This window comes from Lolium perenne, chromosome 4 (genome assembly GCF_019359855.2).
Source record: "Lolium perenne isolate Kyuss_39 chromosome 4, Kyuss_2.0, whole genome shotgun sequence".
Lineage (NCBI taxonomy): Eukaryota > Viridiplantae > Streptophyta > Magnoliopsida > Poales > Poaceae > Lolium > Lolium perenne.
This window is the reverse complement of record NC_067247.2, coordinates 147,041,257-147,054,146: the sequence shown is the minus strand read 5'-3', so window position 1 is coordinate 147,054,146 and position 12,890 is coordinate 147,041,257. Positions and strand designations below refer to the sequence as shown.

The following is a 12,890-nucleotide window of genomic DNA, read 5'->3' as shown; positions in this document are numbered from 1 at the left end:
CCTAACTTCATCCTATTGACTTCGTTTTGTGAAACATTAGGACCACATTATCAAATTTTCACTTAATTTTATTGTCGTTATACATATTGTTTATCGGCACGAGTTCCACGATCGTGCGCCAATGCGCAACCTTCCTGTCAGCCCCTTCCATCCGACTCCTCAATTTCTCTTCTTCTATCAGCAACCAACACCAGAAGCAGCGAGACCAGCAACGAAACAAATAATTGAGTATCAGGAGATCCAAAAATGTTCCAACTTACATCATAAGAACTTTTTTATTGTTTTCAATAACTAAGAGTATGAGATTCATGATTTCTATCTTAATTGCTTCCAGTGAAATCTAAGAAATGTGTTGTCATATTGGCCGCTATTTTTTATCGTTGTTATACGAAATGAACATTGGCATGATCTCCACGGGATCGTGCGCCAAGGCGCACATCTAAATCTAGTACTAGTAAGTCTTGGGGTGAATGTTGCACTAACCAGCGACTTTAATATTTCGTTGCACAGGCCAGCAACTTCAGAACTAATCAGCTGTAAAGAGACCAGCTCTGTATTTAACAGTGTACTGTATTAGTTAATTAGGACGCTGACAGGTAGCACGTTTTCATCTAAACTGCCGCTCCCTTCGCTGGACCATCACGAGAGCGGACGTTTCCTTTTCCCTGCATCCCGTTCTCTCCCCAGGCGGCGGCGGTCCGATGTGGCCGCCGGAGGCGACGTTGGCGGGACGTCTGGCCGGCGACGGGAGTGGATCAACGAGATCGAGCCGCTCTGGGACGGAATCGACTCGATCCCTGTCCACTTCCCTTCTTCGCAGGAGACGGGGACACGAGCGGTGGCGGCCCGATGTGGCCAGCAGGAGGAGATGGCGGCGGCAACTCCCGGCCGGAGATAGGAGCAGCTCCAAGTGGTCGAGTTGATCTGGTCCACGACCGACTTGTTCCTGGTCTCCATCCTTTCTTCCCAGTCAATGGTAGCTCGTTAGGAGGACCCGTCGGAGGCTGCAGCGGTCGGCCGGCGGCATGGACGGGAACAATGAAATCCGACGACTTGGAGCCATTCACTCAGTAAGCCGCGGAGACGCTCATTCCCTTTGCTATTAGTCTCTGATGATCTCGTTAGGGTTTAGTTGTGGCTGTGTACAAACTTGTGACATTTCCATTTACTCACTAGAATGGTAAATAATGCATAAACCAGGTAGTTTGAGATATAGATGTCTGCGCGCTAATTTGATGTCATATTTATTTATAGGTTGGATGATGAGGCTTGGATGGGGAGGTCAATGATGTCTCTGATTGCTGGTACACAACAGAGTGTCAACTTTGAAGATTGTGTGCATGATCAAGTGAAAGGAGAACAATTTTTGGAGGTGGAGGAAGGGTCGGATGAGGAATCAGAATCTGATGTGGAGCCTTTTATTGTGCATTGCGAAGGAGATTCAGATGTGGATGAACTTTATCCAACTCCCACTTATGAAGAACTTGTTGCAGAAGAGGCACCAAAGTCGAAGGAAGAATTACAGAAGGAAAGTAAAGTGAAGCAAGCTAAATGAAGGGCAATGATGACAAGGAAAGTGAAAAAGAGGGCAGCTGATTATGCAGCAGGTGTAGAAGATAAAGGCCTGACCTTTAGTGATCAAGACAACGAAGATTGCAAGAATCTTTCAGATTCTAGTGATGACGATGGAGTTGTCCCTAAAACAAGCTTGTCTGTCACTTAGAGGAAGAGTAGATCAAATAATGCAGAAGAGAATCTACTATGATGAGTAAAGGAAAAATGCACATGATCAAATATGCTTGCACATGTGTTTTGTTGATGTGCATCAATGCAGAAGGGCGCTTGTGAACCACCACATCCATAACTGCCGCAACTACGAATTTCTTGAAAATACACCTAGCAGAATAGTAGTTTGCTGCAAGTTAAATGGTACATGTCCATTCACCATGACCACATCAATTATCAAAGGCGAGAAGACTCATTGCATTCGGCAGCTTGTGATGCCTCACACATGTGGCACCACACCAGAATCTTCAAGGATAAACAGTGAGTGGATTAACAACACCTATGAAGAAGACATCAAAACTGATTCGGATATGAAAGTGAAAGCTTTGATAGCCATGATAAAGAGACAATATGGAGTTAAGGTGTCAAAACACATGGCCTACAGGGCCAAAAACATGGCATTGCAGAATGTGGAGGGGCATCTCAAAAGACAATATTTCCGTATAAGGGACTATCTCCAGACCGTGATAGACTGCAACCTAGGGAGTCGATGTGTCGTGCAGACAATTGTTAATCCGGATCCACAAAAGAATCCTAGGTTCCATGGTCTCTTTTTTGCGTCCATGCTCATATCGAAGGATTTCTAGAAGGTTGTCGACCTTTCATTGGTAAGTACATGTGCTACCTTTATTGTACACGTTCTATGTTATTTCCGTTGATAATGCATGCCTAATAGCTATCATACATTGCTTGTAGGTGTTGATGGCTGTTTCATCAAGATAGCTAATGGTGCTCAAATATTAGCAGCCATTGGAAGGGACGGCAATAACAACTTGTACCCACTAGCCTTTGGAGTTGTTGGAAAAGAGGAAACATCAACATGGTGCTGGTTTCTCATGCAACTAAGATATGCTCTAGGTGGTGGCACTAGTAAGTCTGGTCATCCTTTCACAATCATGTCAGATCGTCAAAAAGGCCTCTTAAATGCAGTTTCTAAAATATTTCCTGAATGTGAGCAAAGATTTTGCCTTAGGCACATATATGCAAATTTCCAATTTTTCTTTAGGGGTTGTTTCAAATGGCAATTCACAGGAATTCCTTGCAAACATGCAAACGCTGCTATTTATGCGAGGCACCATGACCACCCGGAAGATCATGTTTCAGAGTTTTTCAAGAAGCCGTGCTATCAAAAGGCATATCAAGATATAATATTCCCAGTGCCAGGGCAGCATGACTGGACCAAAACTGATACTCCAGGCATAGATCCTCCAGTTTTCACTAGGCACCCCGTAAGGAAAAATAAATAAAAGGAGATTGGGTCCTACCGAGACTGGGTATAATGGTAGAGGGTATGTGGCAGCCATAACATGCTCAAACTGCAAGCTAAAAGGGCATAGATACACCACTTTACCCAGCCGTTGAAATCCCATCTTGTTGTCCGAAAACAAAGGCACAAGGTAAATTACTGTCAAGTGCTACTCTTTGTATATGCTAACTTAAGACCACAAAAGCTTGCCTAACATACTTGTCTTTCCTTTTCTTTGTGTAGAGCAACCGAAAGTTCCCTAATCTATTTGTGCCCCCGGCTGCAAGTGCACACTCAACTTCATCTACTACGACACAAGCATCAAGTGCATGCCCAACTTCATCTACTACACCAGAAGCTACAAGAACCTCTGATGTAATGCCCCATGCTCCAGCTTCAGGACACGCACCATGGATTCCACCAAGACAAGCTGCTCCAACATATGCACCTCCACAGGGACAAAAAATGGGAGGGGGGTATCTAAGCTCCGGATTGTATAGTTACTTCACTGCAGGTCTTGATGCCGAGAATCGGCAAGAAGAAGAATGATGTTTAATGCTACGCTTAGTGACCAAGCATATTTCTTTTTTGGACGCATGTGCGAAGAGACGCAAATTTTGTAAATATTTCTATGAGCCATGATGGTGATCCGAATGGGATCATATTATTGTTGTCATCTTTGATGCTACAATGCTCCATTGTTCATGTTGTTTTTCTTACAAATGCTCCTACTGTTCTAATGCTTTTACCTATCATCGAATGGTTAATTCTATAATGTCCCTACTATTGTTGTCATTATTTGTGCTAGAATGCATCTATTTTTATCATCAAAACTGATGCATGCTGTTGATCAGTGTTACAGCTAGCTGTGGCAATTTTGGAGGGAAAAGAGTGGCTTAGCATGTTGCCACGGTGGTTGCCAGGTAAACTGTTAAACAACAAAATAAAGTCATTAGAGCTCCTTGCAACAAACTACCACTAGAGTGACTGGTCTGTGCAAAATAAAGTTCAAATCACTGGTTTGTGCAACACTCTCCCTGAGAGTTACTGGTTTGTGTAATTTTCTCAGAAAATTCAGCTAGGTCCTAGAACATTCAGACCGTGCATTGATTGGGTGCGCCCAGGATGGAGCGAATCCAATGCACGCCGACCGTTGGATTATGTCCAACAATAACTGATGAACGGTGGATAGTAGATTTTCACTTTGCAAATCAACGGTTGTGATAGCTTCAGAGATGTTTTGGCGGAAATCTAGGAAGAAGCTGGTAAATTCAAATTCAAAACTACTACATTATAGTAGTAGAGATAATACATGCTACGAAATTGTAGATCTACTCGTTTACGAAGGTCTAAACCGAAAAATTTAAACACTAAAGTATTGTGAAATCGTGAAGTGAAGCTACTCCCCGAGGAGATTTTGAAATGGTCGACCATGCAAAAAGTTGACAAAATTCGATCAGAAAGGAAGACAAAAACAAGTTTGAAACACTCAACGAAATCGATGAATGGTTAGGTAGATTAGAGGTGATTATGATTTGACTAGTTTAGTTAACCACAACCTTTCTCAATGTGCAACTTACCAATCGAACCGCCTAAGTAAAATTGCTAGCTTCCAAACGTAATGTCAATGTTGGGGCAAGTCAGGCCAAATTACACGTGAGGGGGAGAAATGGGGAAACCCGTTGTGGGGGGACCAATGAGGCTCTAAGTGTTTTTTTTTAGATAACAACTGATGAAATTTATTGGCAAACCGATTACAAACGAATCCAAAAATAAAATAAAATACAATATGATCCCAGACTTTTTCGGGAATAACCTCACACCATACTTCTAAAACGCAAACAAGCCCATCTTCCTCGTCGTGACCAACCAAGTACATAGACCGGATCCAGAAGCAGCCCATCTTCCAACACCATCGTATCACCGCCCCCGCCGTCTCCACACTGGGCTTTGAACACCGAAGGAGTGCCCAACCTTGAGGGTGAGAGCTAAAAATCTTTTCCGGACCATCGGGCAAACAGGAGATGGAAAAGAGCAAGCAGTACCGCATCCTCCCCTCGCCACCAAGGTTGGCCAGAAAAAGCTGCAAGACGCGGCAGCCACACTACACCAGAAGAACACAAACAACCCTAAAAAGGAAGACGGTGGTGCCATCCCCTTCCTCTCCCTCGCCACCACGGTCGGCCAGGGGGAAGACAACATCATCAGCACTCCTCCGACTCCAGAACAGACTCCACAAACTCCACGACAGGGTCAAAAGTCTACCGCACCCGGGGAAACCACCTTCCCTAGATCCACAGATCTGAGAGGATACCCGGCCAGCAGCTCGATGGGGATCGAGCTCCAGCAACCTTATTCCGACACGACACTGCCTCCACCATCCCCACGACGTCCCCCGAAACCATAGATAAACCAAGCTGAGCTGTTACCCGGAGTAGCCGGAGAGGATCCCCCGCTGCTGCCACGCCACTAGGGCTTCGCCCGGCGGCGCCACAGGCGATGGCAGCTGGAGGTGAAGGGTGTTGGTGGGTGGCTAGAGTTGGGGGCGGCGGGAGGAGGAGGGTGTTGGTACGTGTACGGTGGCCTAGTTTTATGGTGCTCATGAGGCCCTAAGTGTTGACTATACTATTTCCTCCAGTTCAAAATAATTGCCCAAAAAATAAATGTGTTTCCGTAATTAAGCTTTTTTCACTAGATTTAAATAAATTACATAATTTTGCAATACAGGTAATTACGTGCATGCACTCGTCACATGGGCCATGGCACTATGGCAGTGATCTATTTGACTGATTTTAACACATGGATCCATTTGAATACACAAATTCTAGCAGGAGCAATTTAAATGTTTTTTTAACTCACCGTGTTACACCATCTCCCATAGACTAGCATAGGAGCATCAAGTGGTACAGAACGTCTCTATGCACTATCCTAGCAGTAGCAGGAATTCGAACGGCACAAGCCAGAGAAAAAACGCATGGGCAGCAGGAGTTTGCGGCGTGGTCTGCTCGTATGATCTCATTTCGGGCCGGGGAAATCGGAGCTTGGGGCAGCGTTTGGGGCTTAGAGTTCACACAGGCGGAGACGTTCGAGACCGGGCACCAGGGAGCTTGGCCACCGACGATTGGAAGGGCTGGAGTTCTAGGATGGGGAAAACTGAGTTAGGGGCGGCCGGCGAAGATTGAAGGGGCTGGAGGTCGGGGACGGGGTTCTCTCGGTCGGGGGTTCCGTTACTCCCGCCGGAAAAGTCCGGTGGCGCTGGTCGGCGTAGATCGACCAGGTGGCTGCCAGTTGGGTGTGGCGGTGGGCTGCTGATCCTGCTTTGTTCGCTGGCTAAGCGTGCGTTTGGTTGCTGACTAAAAGAGGGATGAGATGGAATGGTCCCTCTTTCACTTGTGTTTGGTTGTAACCGAGATGGATGGTACCATCCACTGGTAGGGAATATTCCCTTAAAAAGGTGGATCAACTGATCCGGCAAAATCGGCCGAACCTCCTCATCCACGTTTTGCTAATCGGTGGACCGCCGATTAATCTTATCTCCTCGCCTCTCATATTTCCCTTGTCGCCGCTACCGCATCTTCCCCGTCGCCGGTCTCCAGCGCAGCCACGTCTTCCCTTCCGCCCGCCGCTCCCACCGTCCACCCTCCCCTCCTCGATTTCCCTACCCGCGCTCTCACCTCGATCCCACCCGGTAGCTCCCAGCGGCCTCCCCGCCAGGCCACCACAGGCACATCTTTCATGGCGTTGACGGGCGGCGGCATGAGCTCCAGTTCCGACTGGAGTAGGTCAAGAGCAGCGAGCTCACGAGTCGGATTCCCCGGGAGCAGGACCTCAACTGCCGGACCCCTCCCCCACCATGGCCAAGATCTCGTCGGGCCCTTGGTCCTCATGGCCGCATCCGGCGGGAGTAGGGTAAGGGCTCAGAGGCCGGCGAGGCCCGGGCCGCCGTTGTGCTAGCCAGGGGTCTCGCGACGCCGGCGGGCTAGCCAGAGAAAAATCGCATGGGCAACAGGATTTTATGGCGTGGTCTGCTCGTATGAGCTCATTTTGCGGCCAGGGAAATCAGAGCTTGGGGCGGCGTTTGAGGCTTGGAGTTTATAGAGGTGGAGACGTGCGAGAGCGGGCACCAGGGAGCTTGGGCAGCGATGTTGTATTTTCTAATGGTATACATTTCATATTATATTAATAAATTAACAATCTAGGGATGCGCAGTACATATAAACCCGGACTGAGGGAGCACCTATAAGAATATGCACCAACATAAAATGATTTATGACATATTGTGCTACTAAAAATTTGTACAGGATGTGTCACCATTTGTCCAGATGCAAAAGAAGGCATATCCCGAGTTCTGCTCACATGTGAATCTAGCAAGAGACCGTGACAGGATCAGTTAGTAACATACATCGAGCCATCAATGTCCTGATCCTTTTCTTTTTTTTTTTTTTTTTTTGCGGGAAAGAAAACAGTGATATTAAACCAGGAACCTTACAAGACAACCCACAAGAAAAGCAAAATTACAGCACAGTCCTGAAGGAAACCAAAGCCACCGGCGTCGAAGAAGACGTGCCGCCGGCGCGCCGCCGTCGCTCCTCCTCTGCAACCTTGGAATGGAAGGAGCCCCCTGACGGACGGGAAGTCCACGGACCTCGGCTCGAAGGAGCCTCCACCCTGCATCAACACCATCGGCTTCGATCTGGTTCGCCATCACCGTCAACTCCAGAAACATCTCCCGCCGGAGCCGCCGCTCCTCGGCCTCCAGCACGGGGGAAGGGCGCGTCGTTGCTCCACCGAGCCACGAACGCCAGGACGGAGGCAGACCTGCAGCGCTGCCCAGCAGAGCACCGCCAACAGGGAGGGAACCCGCCTCCACAAAAGGCCACGCCAACGCCGCCGTCACCTCCTCAACGCCGCCGGCAAGCCACCAACTTGACCCTACACTATGTACACGCTGGGATCCGGTGATTCCCCGACCTCCCGCCGCCGGAGCGGCCGGCGGAGGCGAGGAATCGACCGAATCGCGCAGCGGCGAGGTGGATCGAGGAGGAGATTCAGAAATCGCCTATCTAACACTGTAGCGGGAGATAGGGACGGTCCAAGCTCCGATGTCCACTTCGTCAAAAATAGGTGGGAAGATAACAGTTTGAGTCGATGCTTCGCTATTATGTCAAGTACAAAATTGAGTTGGATACCTCCACATGGTCTACACATGGTTTCAAAGCCATGAGTCGAGATTTTTTCAGTTCAATCTAAAGCCCAACCTTTAGAACATTTGGCTCGTGGGGACTTTTGGCATTTTGACAATTTTACAGATTCACCCTTTGGCAGAAGATATTGATTGGTCATTCGGGGCCAGTTTATGGAATGTAATAAAATTTTGATAATGAAATATTGCAAGTTGTTGTAATACTGAATAGCTGCTGAAGCCAAAAAAAAAACATGCATATTTGTAGCGTTGTATCCATAAAGTTATATTTCTCACTATATCATCAGGTAATCTCAATAAAATTTGCTACGCTGCTTCCATTGTTATGAAATGGTGGGATGATTTAGTTGAATATTGAGATAGTTATTTTTTCTACATACCAGATTATATTATTACAATGTCATTTTTATAGTAATATAGATGGGCAGGCACAGCAACGCACATCTATGTTCTAGTTCATTCTGAAGGGTATTCGAATAGAAGATACTTCCATAGTATTGGGGAGATACATGAAGAAACTCATTCGATCTCTAGTTCCGGATGAAGTTACGATTGAAGGCCATGAGCAACTAAAGTAATATATTACTAATTGTTACAAAGATTTGTTCAACGCACATGAGGAATGCAACTTCTTCTTGGATGAGGCTCAAATAGATGATATCCTCTAGGTTTCAGACGAGGAAAAAAGCTTACTTACAACACCTTATACTGAGGATGAATTTAAAAAATCGGTTTTCCAAATGTAATACAATAGAAACCCTGGCCCTGATTGCTTCCCCGCTAAATTTTATCAAAAGATGTTATGAAGTCAGTCTTCTAGAGTTATTCGGCTTCCTTCATCCCGGACAAGTAGAATTGTTCCGCCTGAATTTTCACGAAATAATTTTAGTACCTAAGGTTAATGAAAGCTAGTAAACCTTACTGTATCGCGTCCGTATATGTTCACCATGAAGTTTTCGCAAACTTGACCAAGCCAATGACCTTCTCGTCAAGGTCGGCGAAGGCTATGTGGTCGCACGTCATGTGGTTCGATGCACCAATATCTAGATACCATGTCGTATTGATGGGTTCTGCCTCGTCGCCAAGTCGTACCTTCACGTGTTCTTCGTTGAGGAAGACATGGCCAGCAATGCGCTCGGGATCCATCATGACGTCAATCACTTGTGCTATTAGCATCGCCGGCTCGTTGTCGTCACCGGCTTGCACTAAGTGTGCCTCATCCTGCTGCTTCTTACGGCACTCACGAGCCCAGTGGCCGACACTTGTTGTCTTGCTGTGCGCCGTTTGCGTCGTGACCACATTGGCCGCCCTCTCCAGCCTTATTACGTGTGTCGCCCTAGGCGTGCCCGCATCTTACTCTGCTGCAGAGCCGGTTCGGCACATAGTTGCTACCACTGCTACCGACAGAACGTCGCGCTCACGATGCATGCGAGCGCGCCACTGATCCTCTGTGAGCAGAAGCTTTCCACTAGAGTCGTGCTCGTCATCATCTCGTTCATCGAAGACCTTGAGCCGGCCGGCGAGCTCCTCAATGGACAAGTTAATCAAGTCCATCAAGCTCTCAATCGACCAACACAATTGCTTGTATCTCTTGGGAGCGATACTGAGGAGCTTGAGGATGACCTTCTTCTCGTCGATCGGGTTGCTGACGACCTCCAACTCGTTGGCGAGAGCTTGGAGTCGCATGGCGAAGTTGTTGATTGACTCCCCTAGACGGAACTTGATCTTGTCGTAGTTGAGGAGCAGTGTTTGCACCCTCGACTCGCGCACGCGCTCGGCGCCGAGTCGTAGAGTTCTGAGTGTGTCCCATGCTTCCTTGAAGGTCTTCTTGACGGCGACAGTGGTGAGCATCTTCGGAGGCACAACACGAAGGATTTCTTCGAGTGTTAGCCTGTCGTCGGTGAACTCCGCGTCACCTGTTTCCACCGCTTTCCACCAGCCACGGCCCTCTAGAATGACGCACATGAGAAGCAACCATTCTTGGTAGTTGGGCCATGTTATGAGAGGAATGGCAGTTGAGGACATACCCGCATCACACGCAGAACGCGGAGCTGCTAGCTCCGGTCCGCCGTTGTTCGTTGCCAGCAGAGCCGTGATCCTCTCCTCTGTTGTGAAATGTATATGTGGATTGCCTAGCCCTTTCCATCAGTTCGGACTTTTGGTTCAAGTGGCTAGTGCATGAAGCTTAACATGGTATCAGAGCCCCAGGTATCGAGTTCAAATCCTGGCTTTCAAATGGTTTTCGCAATTAAGCCTAAAAATTGCGGTTGCCCCCTCTTTAGCCACCGCTGTTTCGGTGTGCTCTTCTTCTTTCACGTGTTGACTTTCTCTTCTCCCATCACACGCGAGTGGGGGTGTTGTGAAATGTATATGTGGATTGCCTAGCCCTTTCCATCAGTTCGGACTTTTAGTTCAAGTGGCTAGTGCATGAAGCTTAACATCCTCGATCCCGACTTCCATTTTCTCCGACGTCTTTGACCCGCCTACACCTCAACCATTCGGCATAACTACACAACTTGGATCCGATACCAATTATTAGCTCCTACTACTTAGAGCTATGCTACTCACATGGATCACCTTTGGACACACACACACACACACTCAAACTCCAACAGAACGGAGGACACGAGTAGTTTTGGTGCAGCTCAAAGTTGATGCTTCTCTTGTGCTCTTCTTCACTACTTAGTGTGCTGAAAACTATTTCCCTACAAAGGAGGAAGGGGATTTTTGGCTCTCGGGTGCAACGCACCCCCATAGACTAAAAAAATTATAGTAATTTTAAAAAGTCAATTTTTTTGAATTTTCCTGGAAACCAAGGATGATCAAGTTTGTACTTTGTACTCATAAAAAAATGTTAAATGTTTGGAAGGGAAATGATTCCATCTAGGGCAAAAAAGACAAAATTATGATAAATATAAAGTGAATAGTACCTGGTCATGGGGCGTTTCGAGTTTGTTCTTTTTACCCAGGATACAATGAAAGTAATTTCCAAGAAAAATATTTTGTTTGAAGTACAATACCTGATCCTCTTTGATTCCCAAAAAAAGTTTAATTTTTTTAAAACATTTTTAATTTTTTTTATTTCTCCAAGTATAGAGGTGTGTGGCACCCAAGAGCCAATCTGTATTTCCCTACAAAGGATCCCAATTTGTACTATTAGTAAGTTGCACATACCAGCTCACCACTTACAAACCTTTGTAGGATAACGTTGCATAGAAAACAAAAATTTTCCTACCGCGAACACGAAATCCAAGCCAAGATGCAATCTAGAAGACGGTAGCAACGAGGGGATTATCGAGTCTCACCCTTGAAGAGATTCCAAAGCCTACAAGAGGAGGCTCTTGTTGCTGCGGTAGACGTTCACTTGCCGCTTGCAAAAGCGCGTAGAAGATCTTGATCACGATCGGTTCCGGTGCCACGAACGGGCAGCACCTCCGTACTCGGTCACACGTTCGGTTGTTGATGAAGACGACGTCCACCTCCCCGTTCCAGCGGGCAGCGGAAGTAGTAGCTCCTCTTGAATCCGACAGCACGACGGCGTGGTGTCGGTGGTGGTGGAGAAGTCCGGCGGAGCTTCGCTAAGCTACGCGGGAGATATGGAGGAGAGGGGGGCGGCTAGGGTTGGGGAGGGGGTGGCCGGCCACTTCAAGGGGGGCGGCCAGCTTGTGGTCTTGGGGTGGCCGGCCCCCTCCCTTGGCCCCTCATTATATAGGTGGATTCCCAAGAGTTGGTCTCCAAGTCTTCGAATAAGACCCGAACCAAAAACTTCCCATAAGAGGGGGAAACCTAGCCAAGCTAGGACTCCCACCAAAGGTGGGATTTCCACCTCCCATATGGGGGGGTGGCCGGCCCCCTAAGGGGGAGTCCACTTGGGACTCCTCCCCCACTAGGGTTGGCCGGCCATGGAGGTGGAGTCCCATGTGGACTCCACCTTCCTTGGTGGTTTCTTCCGGACTTTTCTAGAACCTTCTAGAACCTTCCATAGAACCTTCCGCGACATTTTAATTCACATAAAATGACATCCTATATATGAATCTTATTCTCCTGACCATTCCGGAACTCCTCGTGATGTCCGGGATCTCATCCGGGACTCCGAACAAATATTCGAACTCCATTCCATATTCAATTTCTACCATTTCAACATCCAACTTTAAGTGTGTCACCCTACGGTTCGTGAACTATGCGGACATGGTTGAGTACTCACTCCGACCAATAACCAATAGCGGGATCCGGAGATCCATAATGGCTCCCACATATTCAACGATGACTTTAGTGATCGAATGAACCATTCACATATAATACCAATTCCCTTTGTCACGCGATATTTTACTTGTCCGAGGTTTGATCTTCGGTATCACTTTATACCTTGTTCAACCTCGTCTCCTGACAAGTACTCTTTACTCGTACCGTGGTATGTGGTCTCTTATGAACTTATTCATATGCTTGCAAGACATTAGACGACATTCCACCGAGAGGGCCCAGAGTATATCTATCCGTCATCGGGATGGACAAATCCCACTGTTGATCCATATGCTTCAACTCATACTTTCCGGATACTTAATCCCACCTTTATAGCCACCCATTTACGCAGTGGTGTTTGGTGTAATCAAAGTACCTTTCCGGTATAAGTGATTTACATGATCTCATGGTCATAAG

General features: G+C 47.2%; 1 long non-coding RNA gene across 2 annotated transcripts; it reads left to right on the top strand.

Annotated features, from left to right (window-relative positions):
- The first annotated feature begins 608 nt into the window (after positions 1-608).
- On the top strand, positions 609-3,707 carry LOC127294842 (uncharacterized). Of its 2 annotated transcripts, XR_007847098.2 has the most exons (5): positions 610-1,070; positions 1,255-2,393; positions 2,482-2,655; positions 2,818-3,182; positions 3,275-3,707. It is a non-coding gene; the product is annotated as an uncharacterized lncRNA (long non-coding RNA). The 2 variants fall into 2 exon arrangements; XR_007847097.2 differs by having other exon boundaries at positions 609-1,070; positions 2,482-3,182.
- Positions 3,708-12,890: the final 9,183 nt, after the last annotated feature.